General features: G+C 35.7%; 1 protein-coding gene and 1 long non-coding RNA gene across 3 annotated transcripts in view; one reads left to right on the top strand and one right to left on the bottom strand.

The window, feature by feature from the left end:
• Positions 1–16,544, bottom strand: part of LOC141333833 (uncharacterized) — a 376,082-nt gene that overhangs the window by 7,374 nt on the left and 352,164 nt on the right. The window lies entirely within an intron of this gene.
• Positions 1,876–7,407, top strand: LOC141333900 (uncharacterized). Of its 2 annotated transcripts, XR_012355436.1 has the most exons (4): positions 1,876–3,757; positions 3,881–3,927; positions 5,757–5,788; positions 6,147–7,407. It is a non-coding gene; the product is annotated as an uncharacterized lncRNA (long non-coding RNA). The 2 variants fall into 2 exon arrangements; XR_012355437.1 differs by lacking the exon at positions 3,881–3,927.

Raw genomic sequence — 16,544 nt, 5'->3', positions numbered from 1 at the left:
TTCTGGACATTTTCAGTGTATGCAATGTATTCTAGATGAACAATAAGCGTCTTTAAAAAATATGTCTTCTATGTAACACGCACATCAGACGCCTGCTTAACCTCTTCAGCTCTGCACCATTACATAAAAAAGGTCTAAATTTGCAAACAAACAAGCATCTAGCTCAATGAGAGTTGGAAAACTATGAATTATGAACAAATGCAATAGCATGAATTATACCACCCATGCGTTAAAATTTAAGGTGTTCTGTGTAAAATGAGACCATTATGGGATACTTTTCAAGTCCGGTATGCCTTATCTTGCAGAATGGAGACCCCTAGAGGACATTTTGCCTCCCTTCAATTAAATCTCTCAAACTTTTTTTTTTATTTCTTTTCAAATGCCACAATTTTAATTCTTTTTTCCCCATTTTACTGGCACATAGTGGAATCAAAAGAAACTTTCTGCAGCATCATAGACCAAACAGATTTCAAATAACAGACGTTCACATAAAAACCTAATAATAAAAAAAGCAAAATTTGATTTATTTATTTATGTATTTATTTGTTTTCACAAAATTACGAAAAATACAATAAAAAAATATTAATTATTCCACCCATGTGTTAAAATATAGATTTTTTTCTGTAAGATGAGACAACTTTTATCAATTAACTTCAATGTATGGGAGTAGGGCGCTATTTTAAATTCAGGTATGCCAAAATCAGTAAAAAAAAAAAAAAAAAATCCCAAATATGCAGCAGAGCTGAAAGGGTTAATGAAAGAGTGCTTTCTGTGATGTGCAGAACCGGATCTGACCACCCATTTCGTGCTACTGTCGTCATTAATGAAAGTGAAAGTAACTGTTGATGTCATCCTTTTAAACAGACTTTAAAATACAAATCATATTTAAATCTTTAATCGAATGGTTTAAATGCTTAGACAGGAATTTGATAGCTACCTGATGGATATGTGAACCGGTATGTATGTTTTTTGCTGACTGCTCCAAACAGATTTTGAGTGAACTCAGCTCCTAATCTATAGTTTGACGTGCACTAAAAGGACATTAAATAGCCCGACGTAAAGCGGCATTTAAGCGTGTAATTAAAATCCTTTAATTCCCAGCCGGCACATGACCGACCTTCAACGTTGAAATTTGGTTGAAATAAGGTCAGTTGTTGTTTCAACAGTGAAACAACGTTGATGTGACGTTGAATGCTCAATGGTTGAAGATCAGTCAACACATGACCGAAATTCAACGTTGAAATTTGTTTGAAATTAGGTCGGTTTGTTGTTTCAACGGTAAAACAACTTTAATAAAATTTTGAATGCTAAATGGTTATATATGCCTTCAAAAGCAAGTGTTTAAATTAATAATAATAATAATTATTATTATTAACAAGGTTAACTTATAAATCAACATAAGATTCAGCATACAAATAAATGTTTGCCTTTTAAATGATTATGAACATTATTATTTCATGAAACTTATTATAAAATGTAAGTGTATTTAAATATAATAATCACCAACAATAAAACTAAATACATTTCGCTACCACATGCTGAAACAATAGACGTTATGCGCAACATTCTTCCGGGTTCTACAAAACAGCCTTAACTACTTCCGGCTGTCCGCTACTGGTACAGCGAAGATAGGGACGTTCTAAAACACTTAACGTGAAAAACGCTTAACGTGGCTTAAAAAACGACCAGGAAACCCCAAATTTATGTCAAACCTTACTTCTAACAAACACTAACTACTGTCAAAAGAACGAGCCCTTATTCCACAGATAAAGTGAATAATATCACGTTAAGCGTTTTCTCCCCCAGCCCATTATAAGGAAACAGCTTAACGTGGTTTACGTACCTCAACAGCGATCAGGGAAGACCAAATTTATGTCAAATGTTACATTTAATAAACACTTGCTGCTGTCAAAAGAATGAGCTCTTATTCCGCATATAAAGTGAATATATCACGTTAAGCGTCCCCCATAGATAAGGAAATAACGTGGCTTAACGTATATAACATTACAAATTTCTGGAGAAAATGTGATGGTACGCAAAGTTGCTCCAAATTCATGACTTCTTTATTATAATTAAAATTTGACAGAAGGTACGCTAAACCAGCCTGAGTCCATGCACTATGGGGAACGCGTAGCTTGATATTATTCTCTTTATGCTGCTCGTTCTTACAAAATAAGCTGCTGTTAAAAGAATGAGCTCTTATTCAGCGTATAATGTTACGCGTTATTCCCCATAGAAAAAAAAAAAACACGTTCTGCTGTCAAAAGAACGAGCAGCATAAAGAGAATAATATCAAGTTACGCGTTCCCCATAGAAGTCCATTATAAGGACTCAGCTTAGCCTGGTTTAGCGTACTTTAACCACGTCTTCTGTCAAATTTTACTTATAATAAAGAAGTCATGAATTTGGACCAACTTTGCGTGCCATCACATTTTCTCCAGAAATTTGTAATGTTTTACGGTAGAGAAAAAAATAGAATATTCATTCTATTCTATTGGGACAATCGACCACACAAAAACGGAGCTGCGGTTGGCAACAATAGATTTATTTTTAAACTCTGCTGCCAAGCAGGGTGGAGAGGGACATCACTGCCTCGAATTGTTTTTGTTATTTCTAGGAAGGGGAAATATATTTGACTCTCATTACAACAGCACAAATCGAGCACAAACAAATGATAGTTTTGGTGAACATTTCTTTTTTTATGCGTGCCAACTTCACCGAGGTCTGCGCAAAGGACTGATCATTACAGACAGCAGGATAAAATGTAGGCTACCTGTCTTAACTTTCATGCTTATTACAAAATTAAACTGAACAAAATTACAATGTTCTCAATTCGTCAAAGCGTCCACGTTAAACTGACTTCTATGTGAAATAATTAACGCTTAACGTGATATTATTCACTGTATATGCTGAATGAGATCTCATTCTTTTGACAGCAGCAAGTGTTAATTATATGTAACATTTGACATAAATTTGTTTTTTCCCAGTCGTTGTTAAGATACGTTAACGTTAAGCTTTTTTTGTAATGGAATAGGGGAGCGATTACTTTATATGCTGACAGCAGCAAGTGTTTATTATATGTAACATTTGACATAAATTTGGTCTTCCCTGATCGCTATTGAGGTAAACCACGTTAAGCTGTTTCCTTATAATGGGCTTCTATGGGGGAGAAAACGCTTAACGTGATATTATTCACTTTATCTGTGGAATAAGGGCTCGTTCTTTTGACAGTAGTTAGTGTTTGTTAGAAGTAAGGTTTGACATAAATTTGGGGTTTCCTGGTCGTTTTTTAAGCCACGTTAAGCGTTTTTCACGTTAAGTGTTTTAGAACGTCCCTATCTTCGCTGTACCAGTAGCGGACGGCCGGAAGTAGTTAAGGCTGTTTTGTAGAACCCGGAAGAATGTTGCGCATAACGTCTATTCCTATTGGTTGTTTTACCTTACTGCTTTGATCATGATTGGTTCATCTGGCTGTCATTCAGGAAACTGACAGGTGAAACTGCGCGCGCTGTTGTAATTTAAAAAAAATCGACCGTTACCGCATTTTCTTCTGAGGCTGTGAGCTGCGTAGACTGTATGAGAGCTGCTGCTTACCGAAATTATTCAGTTGGTCCCGAATTATTTGATATTTTCCTATTATATTTTTATTTTGAGCGTATTTGAATTGTGAGATCCCAACGGAGAACAAAAACCGGAACACAGAGGAAATAGACGTGAGCTGCGAGTCCCTGAAAACATACAGCACTGGCTAAATCAGGTAAGACAATAAGTATTTATTATTACCTTTTAAAAAAAAATAGTACAAGAGTTTACAAATTGGTAAAGGACATGTAAACTGCAGAAGTTAAATACTTGAGTGTGTGTTTGTGCTGCTTTATAGAGTCTGGGAACGTGACGTCAGCAACGCAATGCATGTTGGGAATTTAGGTAACGGAGCTGCGGTGAACACTGTGTTTGATTGTGATCGTGAAGTTTTAGTCTACTTTATTCTGCATAAATAATAATTTTTGGTGAACTATTGTTGTGTTGTTAGTCTCACCGATTACCAGCATGTACGCCGACTGTCAAATGTTTGATTTTCCAGCTTTCCAGCTTGGACAATCACCTTGGATCCCAAGTGTCCGAGTTAACAAAACGGCGTTGCATGGCGTGGGTACAAGCAGTTAGACGGAAAAGCATTAGTTGACTAATATGTGCCCCAGCGTTGTTATGAAACCATGAATTAAGAAATATGTTCATGTATTGCGTGTATTTATATGTATATACACATGTACATATATAAAATTTAAATTATGTATATATACACTAGTTAACATTTGAAGTGGATCGAAAGCTTTCATCAAAGTTGTCATAATAAAATCATGTCTTACTTTAACTTTTTTGATCCACTTCGAATGTTGACTACTAACATATATAGATATAACAGGTATAAAATATACACATGTATGTGTACTTATACATAGACAAACAATGTTTTACAGCCTTCAGTTATGCCGCGTTTCAGGCAACCCGTTACCCGTGTTTTTCCAGCCTTCTACCGGTGAAAGTGCACTGTCAAACCTGTGATTTCCCATCTGTGAACTCGTACTAACGTAAGATCAACATACTCCCAGTTTCGAGCTCTGATATACGGTGCGTTGTTTATGCAAGTGGTACATGGTGGAAAAATAGACTTTAGGACAATATAACGTTGCATTCAAATTAATTAAATGCGCTCAGACAGTTTGGCACGACTTGCCTGGAACGCGTGACTGGTGGTTTGAAGTCGTGATTTATGGGCTTTAAAATCTGCCTGGAACGCAGCATTAAACATGCATTATCTGTTTTGCATATTGCATACCACGTTGCAGCAATAAATTGAAAAAACACGAACATTTTTTTATTTGTGGATAACACACTGATGTAAATGTGCACAGTTCACAGTAACATAAGAATCAACTAAATTGAAAAGTTCAGTTCCACTACTACTATAGTGCAAACACAACAGGTGTAAGATGTAACAGTGCTGTAAACTTTAAGTCTCAAGAACACAGGTAACAATGCAGTAGGTAAAACGGCAAATAACACTACAAACAAAGTAGGAAAACCCCATCTGGGAATGTTACGTGCGTTAAGGCGGTAACTCATTTAGATCGTCCACCACTCTTTATGCTCGTAAGGATCGAGCCGTTGATTATTTTTAGTTTTTCTAAATACCTCAGCTTTGACACTTCATTAAGCTTTTCTCGGTATGGAAGATTTATCTTTTCCTCGGATCTGTGCATTGTTTTTTTTCTTCTTTTTAATAGTAGCCTACTATCTTGTAACTGCTTGTAATACTGACGGCTGACGACGTTACATAAAACATGGCGGCAACTACCCATAATTCTACGCGCAGTGACGTAGTTGGCCAAGCTCTATTATCACAGACAGCAAAAGTTAGAAGCTAATCGCATTTAGCGCGCTAGCAATGTTAGCTCATCTGGTCGTATAACGTTATATATCTGGTGTTGTTGTGTGTTGCTAGTATTTGTTAATGTCTTTTAGAGATTCACATTTTTCGATATAAATGCCATGCATTACTGCAGATGTGTACTGCATTTTAATCCTATAATAACAGTCCTAAAGATGACATACTTTATCTTTCTTTTCTGAATATCATATAATGGCAAATATCTTTAATTAAAATTAATTAAGATTGTTTAAAGGAATGGTTTAAAACGAAAAACATCTTTTTAAGAAAATTTCAGTAAACCATTTATTCTTTCTCCTTGTAGAGTCATTAAGGATCCAGCTTTTTGGCAGTTTGGTAAGGAATAGTTCATCTGCTACTTTGCACTGTCAGTTCTGGTAGAGATTCATTGATCTTTTGTCATAAGTTTATGTAATGTAATACAAATGTACTCAATATGATTTTACTTGTTTCACTAAGTATACTGTTTTGTTAGAATTGTGAAAACCATGTTGTTTTAAACTTTAATCTGAATACGTCAAAATGTGTTTAATGAAGTGTTGTGCACTTTGTTTCCAACTCCACTGTTATTGGACTGTAAAGTAAAAATATTGTACAAGATTTTTTTGAATTGAGTGTTTTCAGTTAAAGATATTTAACAGTATCAACACTGGTATTTTATGAAATGTTATTTTTGGTGTCTTTGTTTATGCAGGACAGCACAGAAAGCACACAAGTCGAGGAGAGAGGAGAGGACAGCATCAGAAAGGACCTAGAGCTGGGACTCTTTCAAAGATCACCTGAAGCACAACCATGATATATGCACAAGGCTGTTGTTTTTATCAGAATTTGAAGAAACATTTTGGCTTAAAATAATAAATACATTTCATTTAAGATATTTCCTGCATAAAGAATTTTATGGCGATTGCTTTTTGATCCCTTCACCACGACATGGTTTCTTATTGCAGGTTCCATTCTCAAAGTCTTTTGCCCATTTGCACTGCACAAATGTACACATCTCTTATAATGAGACACATTTGTAAACCTGTTTTCACAGAACCATAGTTAACCACCAAATAAGAGTTCAAGTGGTTTCTCTTGTGCAGCGCAAAATATGCATGTTATTGCTCAAAAACTTTTGAGTCTTTAACCTTCTGGGGTCTAGGAATTTGGAGAAGTTTAAACCCTGACATCTGTGTGTTTTTTTTTTTCAGTATCTGAAAAAAATACACTACGAGTCAAAAGTTTTTGAACAGTAAGGTTTTTTTTATTATTATTAAATAATTTCCTTCTGCTTTATAATATTTGTGTTATTTAAAATAATATTTAATATTATTTAAAATACTTTAAAATGTAATTTATTCCTGTTACTCCAGTCATCAGTGTCACATGAACTTTTAGAAATCATCCTAATATGCTGTTCAGGAAACATTTATTATTATCAATATTTAAGCAGTAGATTTTTTTTCCTTCAGGATTCTTTGATGAATAGTAAGATCCAAAGATTAGCATTTACTTGAAATAAAAATCATTTGTAAAATTATATACTATACTTCAAAACTTTTATTTAGCAAGGATGCTTTACATTGATCAAAAGTGATAATAAAGACATTTATAATATTACAATAGATTTCTATATCAGATAAATTGTTTTATTTTCAGTTCATCAAAGCAAACTGAAAGAGTTCTACTGAGCTGTTTCCAACATATTTTTCTGAGCAGCAAATCAGAATATTAGAATGATTTCTGAAGGTTAATGTGACTTGATCATGAGTAATGATACAAATTCTGCTTTGACATCACAGGATTAAATTACATTTTCAAATATCTTCAAATGAAAAACATTTTAAATAGTACAAATATATTTAATTTTTCTGTACTTTGGATTGGTGAGCAGAAGAGACTTTAAAAAACATTTGTTTTAATTTTACTGTGAGAAACTTCTGAGTGGTAGTGTATAATGTCTAAAGTCTGATTACTTTGTATTCATCACAAACTGGGCTACAATAACATGTGAGCAGAATTAATGTGTTTGTATTGTTTTTGGAAAATGTTTTCGACAGGTTTTTATTTTGATTTATACAGTGTATGTTTCCAAAATAAAACTTGTTTTATAATATTGATCATGTGTTAGTTTCTTGAAGTTGACAGTAAACCCATTGCTGCTAGCCATTTGTTTTTTTAAATAATAAGTATGTACAGGGTTGATCTAAATGCAAACTGGTTGTAATTGAACGTACAGTTGTGTATTTACCGTTGCTGAAAGGTAAGTAAGACGGTGAAACTAAGTCGCTATTTCAACGGTGAATCAACGTCATAATATCAACGTTGAAATTTTTTGCAAATGCGAAAGGTTATTCACCGTTGATTCAACGTCGACAGATGACCATAACCCGAAAGGTAAAAGGGTGAAACAAAGTCGCAATTTCAACGGTGAATCAATGTTGTTACTTCCACGTTGAAAAGACGTCACAATATCAACGTTGAAAATTTTTGCAAATCCGAAAGGTTTTTCACCGTTGATCCAACCATGGTACCTGACGTTGTTTCAACGGTGAATCAACGTTGAAATGCCGGCTGGGATTAACTGATTATCCCGCTTAATCCATGGTCATTTGAAAATTATAGACAAATTAAAACTATTATTGCTCTTTGCAGCGCAGTATTTAACCGAACAGTGTTACATTATCTCTAGCAGGGGCGTAGCAACCGGGGGGGACGGGGGGGACACGTCCCCCTCACTTTTAGAAACAGGTGATTCTGTCCCCCGCACTTTTTTTTTTACCTAGCGCCAATATTTCCGCCCCTGGTCTCTGATTTGTTACTTAGATTTGAGTGAAGTAACATTTAGCCAATCACAGCGCTGAATCTCTCTAACGTGTTTAGGCTAACGTTAGCTAGCTAGCGATACTTCTCTTCAAGGACATCTTAATCGTATTCTTGATAATCACTAACTTGCCTTTATAGTCATGAACACATTTTTTAAATCTTGCAATATTTCAAAGCCTTTATTATTTTCTAACTCTACAGCTTTGAAATAAAATGTACTTCAAGGACTCACTTTTCATTCATAAAAAAGGCATCGAAAAAATGACTTTTCACGGAAAACAACGTCTATTTTTGGCTAAAATAATATGGAATTACCCCATATAACCAATAGATGGCAGCAGAGGATTATTTATTATGCAGCTGCATCTCCCTATATTTTTCAAGATGTCTTGCTTTTCGATTTATTATAAAATTACCAGTATAATAAATTGTAATAATAAATACCACCCTTAAGTATATAGTATAGCAAGTGCAGAAGGTCATTAAGCTCACACACAAACAGCCTATAAGGGTGAATTATTTAAATACTAATATATAGTTCACTACAAATACGTTCAATATTTATGGTATAATTAAATAATTCACTCAATATGAATCGATAGGAATTTGAAATATTTGATAAAATTGAATAACTACTTTTAAGTTTTATCTTGAACTGTTAAATCTATTAAATAGCCTACATTTAACCAACACAAACTTGTTACTGCTGTAGTTTTGTTACTCGGAATTTAGTCAGTCATTTAAGCTCTTTTTATTTACATCAGCTTGTCATTTTTTTCGTTCGGTTATTACTGCCAATCATAATGACTCGCGCATATTTAGCCGATTTACTCACAAATTTTTTTTAAACTGGCATTTGTCATTCTTGAAATGGTATACATGGACGTTTGGTCCTCTTAGATAAACAACACTTTTCTTCGATTGTGAATGGATTATGTAGAGAAAACGAACAAAGTACGCTCATATTATGGCACAGTACAGTTGACCGAAAATGTCTTAGCTGGCTTGTCTAAACAAGGAAGTATTTCGTGCATATGGTCAATTATACTGTATGAACATCACCTTTGGGTCACATGACCATACTGTCCCCCCCACTTTTAAATCGGCTGCTACGCCCCTGATCTCTAGCATTCTGCCAGCAACAAATCAGACCACAGAGATAAAATAGTGCAGTAGGTCACATTTATTTGAATGAATTATAGCATTTATTTCAATGAATAATCGAAAAAAGAGTTGTTATTACTATTAACATAGTAATTTACAACAGTTGTTATAAATATTAACTTTTACTTTCTTTTAATTTGATCAGTTAAACAAAACATTGATAATCAATATTAAATATAGACTGTTTTACAGTGCAACAGGATTATTGTTTGGGTCACTTACCAATTCAGTCAATGCTTTTTGCTCATTCAATGAAAAATTATGAGAGATTTTAACACAAGAAGAGCAAGCTTCCATCACCTCTTTTTCGACCAAACAACAAAAAGTATGAATAGTGTGGTTAGACACATTAGGGCAAAAATTACTTTTAGGTCTAAAAGGTGTCATAGATGAACTCGACTCTGATTTGGAGAAAAAAATACCGTAGTTTCATCTGTCTAAAACATTTGAACAAATCCACTTTTAGACCAAAACAATTAACACTACTAGTAGGCACAAAAGATAGTCCTTTAGATAAAACCGCAGTTTGATCATCAGATAGTTCCTTTTCAGAAATATTAATTACTGACTCTTTGAGTAGCTGCGAGTCGCCGTTAACTTCTTTGAGGCTCTTGAACCTCTTCGACATTTCTTCTTTGTAGTCTCCGTGGAGGGGCTCGTCCATCCAAAAAAGAAGTCGAAGCGTGTGCACTCGAATCACTTTCGATGGTAAACTCACTCTCAGTGGAATCACTCTGTCTATTAAAAAAGTTAGAGACATTTCTTCTTGTACGATTGCGAAATCGAGCGGTAGCTCCAGATGATCCACGGACTGGTGCGTTGGCCTCTCGGGTAACACTGTCTCTCATGTCAGGTATAGTGGCTGGTCTACTATCCCATGGGTAAACTTCATTCCGAAGGTAATCCTCTGTATCTCGTTTGTATTTCTTCAGCTTGATTTCTTTCAAATAATCTCGTATTTCTCCGTAGACGACTTGATCGAGGAAAGAAAGGAATCAAAGTCAATTTGGGAAATCGATTTGATCTTATCTTCGAGTAGGACAATTTTTTCGTGGGTCTCATGAACATCAGCAGATACTTGTTCCACAATCAGAAGCATCAAGTCCATAGAACACTTGTTAAGAATCTCGCTCCATCTCTTTAAAAACAGTTTGTTTTGTTTGCACAATGTTGGAGGTTTGGGAATTCTCAGACCGCGTGGTAGAGGTCTGCATTCCCGCGGCTCTCCCGTGGGACCCGACCAGATTTTTTTGCGACGCGGGAATAAATTTACAAACAAAACGTGGTAGCGGTCGGTAACTCTGGTGTAATTTGGACGGGAGCGGGCGGTCTAATAATTTCCCTTTCCCGACGTCCTTTCTGAACAGCATATCTGTGCTTTACTCATTCTTATCGAGCACCTGTAAGGCCTGCGCTCATGACTGTTATGCACGCGCTGCACGCATGGACTGCGTCGCATTTTATTGGCAAGGTCTGTGCACGCAGGATTTGCATAACGGTCATCAGAGCGGGCTGTACAGAGGATGGCAGAGCAAAGTGTGGATGCGCTGTCCTTGAAGGACGTTCAGCTTGGACTAGAAAATGGTCAGTTTACTGTTAAGAAACCCACGTCGGGCAAGTCTGATGTATGGGGGTCTTTTTCGTGTGTCATAGACGCAGATGGAAAAAATTACCCTTTGCGCGTTGCGATAAATGCCTAAAAGTTTTGCCGTTTAGCAGTCACAAGACTGGAACCTCAGGTTTAAGGCGGCACTCATGCCTCATTACAAAGGGGCAAACCAAACTGGCATTTACTAAGTCTAGGCCGTTGCCAGAGCAGGTGAAAAAGGAGACCACAGAGAAATGTGTTGAATTTGTTTGCCAAGACATCCGACCCTATGATACTGTCTCCGGAAAAGGCTTCACACAGCTGGCCCAACATTTGGTCGACACAGCAGCAAAAATAGGAAAGTTCGATGTCAGTGAGATACTACCACACCCAACAACGGTGTCAAGAAATGTTGAAATGAGGGCTCAGAGTCTGCGTAGACATGTTGTGGACGAAATCACTGCAACAATATCGAAGTTCGGATGCGCAGTTACAGCAGACATAATTATGGACAGAAACGTATCGTAAAACGTCCTTTTTGTCTGCAACCATCCATTACGTTAATGAGCAATCTGAGCTACATTCAAGGTTGCTTTTTGCTGCCCCTTTTGACCCAAGCACCTCAAAGACAGGTGAAAACATTCGAAGGCTCCTATTGCAGAATCTCAGTGTGTTTGGCATTGATGCGACAGAAATGGGCAGAAAGATAGTTTTTGTAACAGATCGTGGAGCCAACATGATCAGTGCCTTACGAGGATACACAAGGCTAAACTGCACAGCGCACATACTAAACGTGACTCTGTCCAGTGCGTTTGGTCCTAGCATAATGGAAATGTCTCCAGAGATCGCTGGCCTTCTAACTGATGTAAAAAAGCTGGTCACATATTTCAAACACTCAGGACAGCAGGGCAAGCTAAAAAAGTCACTGAAACAATCTGTAGAGACGCGGTGGAACTCTAATTTTGACATGCTAAATTCTGTTTTGGAACAGTACGAAGACATCGCATCTGTGCTGACTGAGAGCAATAATTATGACAAGGTTGGACGCATCAGCGTCAGCACTCTTAGGTTACTAGTATCATTCCTAAAACCCTTCAAAGAAGCAACTGACGACTTGGAAACCGACAACACAGCTCCAAGCGCCTCACTGGTTCTTCCGTGGTCTGTGCGATTAATTGAGCACTGTATATCAGCCACAAAAGACCCTTTGCTCTCTGAAATCGCAACCGTTTGTGTGACAAGGCTGAAAGAATTACTGTCAATGGACAGTACTTCTCCACATTCGGTTCACATGCTTTATAAAATAGCAACCTTTCTGACACCAAATCTGTGAAGTTTGAAAATGTTAGATCAAAGAGGGCGACAGGAGGTAATACAGGGAGTCAAGGAGATGATCTAAGATTTAAAGTTTGATACACATGATGAAGATGTCGAGCCAACACCTGCCAAAAGGCCTACTGTTCTCCATAAATTTTCAGATTGGGAAGATGATGAAGAATCATGTGGATCAAAATCACTAGATGTTTAGATTCAGGAGTACAGGACCATGAAACTTGAACTACCAAGTCAACAAAAAGTTTTGCAATGGTGGAATTCACATCGTTCCCAGTTCCCTGCCCTGAGCAACCTTGCAAGATATGTCCTCTGCATCCCGGCCACGAGTGCACCTTCCGAGAGAGCATTCAGCCTTTGTGGTCGGTTTTTTGGAGGAGAGACGTTCGGTACTGAAACCGTCGTCAGTCAGTGACATTCTTTTCCTTCATGGATATTTAAAATAATTTGGAAAAAGTGATTTTGCAAGTAAGTAAACGTTTTCGTTAATTTCAAGTGATAATAAGACCAACCAGGTGGATTGTTTCAACAGACAAGCAATTCCCGCACACTATCGTAACTTGCAAAGAAGTAATATTTATTGACACAACGTTTCGGTCACACGACTTTCATCAGGAGTATACAAATGTTCAAATTCATCTCTTTTAAGATAAACACATGACCAATTAACAAAGCTCCATCTGTAAACAATTAAGCTCATTAGGAGTATAAATTAGCATCACATCATAAACAGTTACAAATTACAAATGTTTTGGATTTACACCCTTCAAACTTTATCACCTATGGGTATGAACGATGAAGCACCATTTAATGTAATGTTATAGTGATGTAATTGTTTTGAATGATGTGTCGTTTCTGCTATGTATTTATAATGAGTTTGAGTGGCTATGGAGCCTGACTGATTGTTGTAACAATTTGATGCTGTTTGATGACGACGTGTTATGTATTTTAGATGATCTTGTTAATCTACAGTGGGATCTTTATTTATTGTTGTAACTATCATACTTTGTAATTGTTTATGATGTGATGCTAATTTATACTCCTAATGAGCTTAATTGTTTACAGATGGAGCTTTGTTAACTGGTCATGTGTTTATCTTAAAAGAGATGAATTTGAACATTTGTATAATTTATACTCTTAAAACTGGCTGAGCTGACCTCAGTTACAGTTAATAAACCACATTTATTTAAAAGTTTACACTATTTCATATAACCCATCTTAGAGTATAGGCTAAGAAAAAGTATACATTCCCCAAAGATGCATTATCACCATAAAACTATCACCATAAAATTTGCTGCTCATCTATGTAGATTTGCACTCCCAGAGAGACCCCATCTCTTAAATGTTTAAATCATTCATTTTCAGCCCCACTTCTGATATTCTCTAGCGTATGGTCCTTGTGCTTATTCCCAGCAATTTTGCAACAAAGGAGACATGGCTATCAGTTCCTCAATACGTACCTCAGATATAACAATTCTGGGCTGCCCAAGATTGCCAGATTCAAAGTCCAGAGTGTTATACGAACACTGCTGATTTTTGTACAACCTCGCAGAGTCCATTCAAAACAGCATGTGGAAAATAGTCTCCCTGGCTTGAGAGTGCACTTAAAAAAAACCTTCTGGGAACAGACAACTCCGAAAAAATCTAAATGGTCGATTAAGCAAATGGGACAGCCATGCATGGAGCCTACCCAATACACAACACAAGATGATGAAAGACAACTAAGCAGCCACCATCTTGGTGCTTTTGATACAAAAATGCAATTGTTTTTTGGTGCTACTGTGGCCTCAGAGCTTCTCCCTTGCTGACAAAGAAAGATCTAAAATAATAAATAAATGTCATAGTAAATAAATCTGAAAATAAATGTAGACATAATGCATAAACACATATAAAATTAAGTAAATGGTAAATAAACTTGGAAAGAAACACATGAGGACATACACATCAGAAATACATGAATGAATTAATTAAAGAATAAATGAATAAATCAGGAAAAATATAATTAATAATAAACGAATACGTAAAATTATATTTTCTCATTTCTTTATATACTTTTAAATATATATTTCACCAAGAAAAAAAAACGCTGAATACTATGGTCATGTTTTATTATTAGAATATGTTTGCTTTTTGTAAATACCTACGCACTTTTTGGATTGTAGACACAGAAGCGTGTGAACAGGACTTTTAATGGGCTCTAGTGGTATGACGTCATAAGGCTGCACCGCGCTCCTGCATCAGTGAATGGTTTCAGCTGAAGAAAGGTTTGTAGTCTTAACCATTTAAAGTGTTTAAATTCATACAAACCATTCAGTTTATTTTATATGGCTTACAAGCGACATAACGTAATAATTATTGAATGCAACATTGTAATATTTTATCTAATAATGAACGGTAGCCTATTTTGTTTGAGTAAAGCGCATCCACACAGCGCTTGATTTCTCTCTCTGTAGTGATTCAGATCATAAACACGAATTACAAACTCCGAGTCAATTGAGTCAGTTGCTTCACACAATGATTCACTGTTTCCAATCGCCGCTCGTTGAGAGACCTGCTGCTCAAAACAGTGTCAATACAACGAGAACAAACAGTGACAACTTTTACAAGCAATTGCAAATGTTTTGTTGTTGTTGTTGTAATGACAACATTAATTACTTTTTAAAAAAAAAAAGTGTAATCAGTTAAATGTAATATGCTGATTGACACACATCCAGAGATTTTCATTTTTTCTTTTCTTTTTTTTTTTTTTAATTTAAGTTAATTATTCTCATCTTAAACAGGACAAAGTTTTCCAAACAGAAAAAACTCTTGGTGAGGCAACTGAGATCCATATATCATTATAAAGATGGTGTTTATTAAAGAGGAGAGTGAAGACATGGAGATTGAAGAAACATTCAGAGTCAAACATGAAGATACTGAGGAACAAACAGGTTGGTTTTCATTCTCAAAGCTGAACTATACTATGAACTGACCTGTGCATATTCTCAATTAATTTACCCTTCTCTTAAAGGCTATTTTCTACTCTTATAGTGCTCTGATTTAAAAACAGCGTTTAAAGACTTGTGTCTCATCTCATATCTAATATTTTAAGTAATATTTTCACATGAAAAGGGTAAATAAGGGTTGTGTGCATGTGGTCTAATTTGCTCTGATTTAATGATGACGAATGTGAAATAATGTCTGGCGACAGCCGTCACTTTCACTTGATTAGTGTTGCCCTCTTAATAGTTTACTAAATGTTAGTTTATGAGAAGGGTCAACTTATATTTTATTAGTTTGTCAGCCACAGAAATAAAAACATTAAACAGATCGTTAACAGCTGGTTCTTGAGGTAAGCCTAATTACAGTATATTATTGGGCAGGAATTAAAAACATTCATCTATCCTTCATCAACCTCACATATGGTTTATCATTTGACAATTAGCATTAAGATGCCTTTTCTAACACTCTCTACAAGTTTTGCCACTTGTATGATAGCTTTATCTACTTCAGCATGAATGTTTATTGCATGTTTTTCGATTTGATTTAATAACGATTATCATTTTAGTGATCCAACTCGAGTACATATGACGCATCACGATTATATCAAATTTATAGCATTTTTAACTAATTATATAACCAACCTACTTAAAAAAAATTACTAATTATAATAAATCAAAACAATTGTTAAGAGGTTAACAAAATAAATATACTAAAATGAGTGCTGAAATGTGAGGGGTATATATGAGATACTGTATATCTTCTCAAGGGACAATACTATATAAATTAAATTTGGATATATTTTCGAGTAGTCAATGTTCAGCTGGTATAGCAGTATAGATTTACTGTCCTCTGAAAATAGCTCAACATACAGCCATTATTGTCAAAAGAGCTGGCAACAAAAGTGAGTACAGCCTAAGTGATAACAGCAGTATGTTGTTTAACCATGCAAAGGCACATGCCCTATTCATCATTTTTATTTTTAAATCTGCTTGACAAGACCAGACAAACTGTGTTTCTTGTATTAGAGCAGTTAAAATAGGTGCTTTGCAGAGATGCAGTTTTGCATCATTCCAGCAAATTTGTTGATGTGTAGATGATAACAGTTTCTGAAAAACAACAACTAAATACTGGAATACACTGCACGTCTTTTAAAATCTGAACGGATTTTTTTAAACAATAGGCGTCATGCATTTACCGACTTTGTAAACAGTGACAGAG

The sequence above is a fragment of the Garra rufa genome, chromosome 4, assembly GCF_049309525.1.
Source record: "Garra rufa chromosome 4, GarRuf1.0, whole genome shotgun sequence".
Lineage (NCBI taxonomy): Eukaryota > Metazoa > Chordata > Actinopteri > Cypriniformes > Cyprinidae > Garra > Garra rufa.
This window is presented reverse-complemented; position numbering and strand designations above follow the sequence as displayed.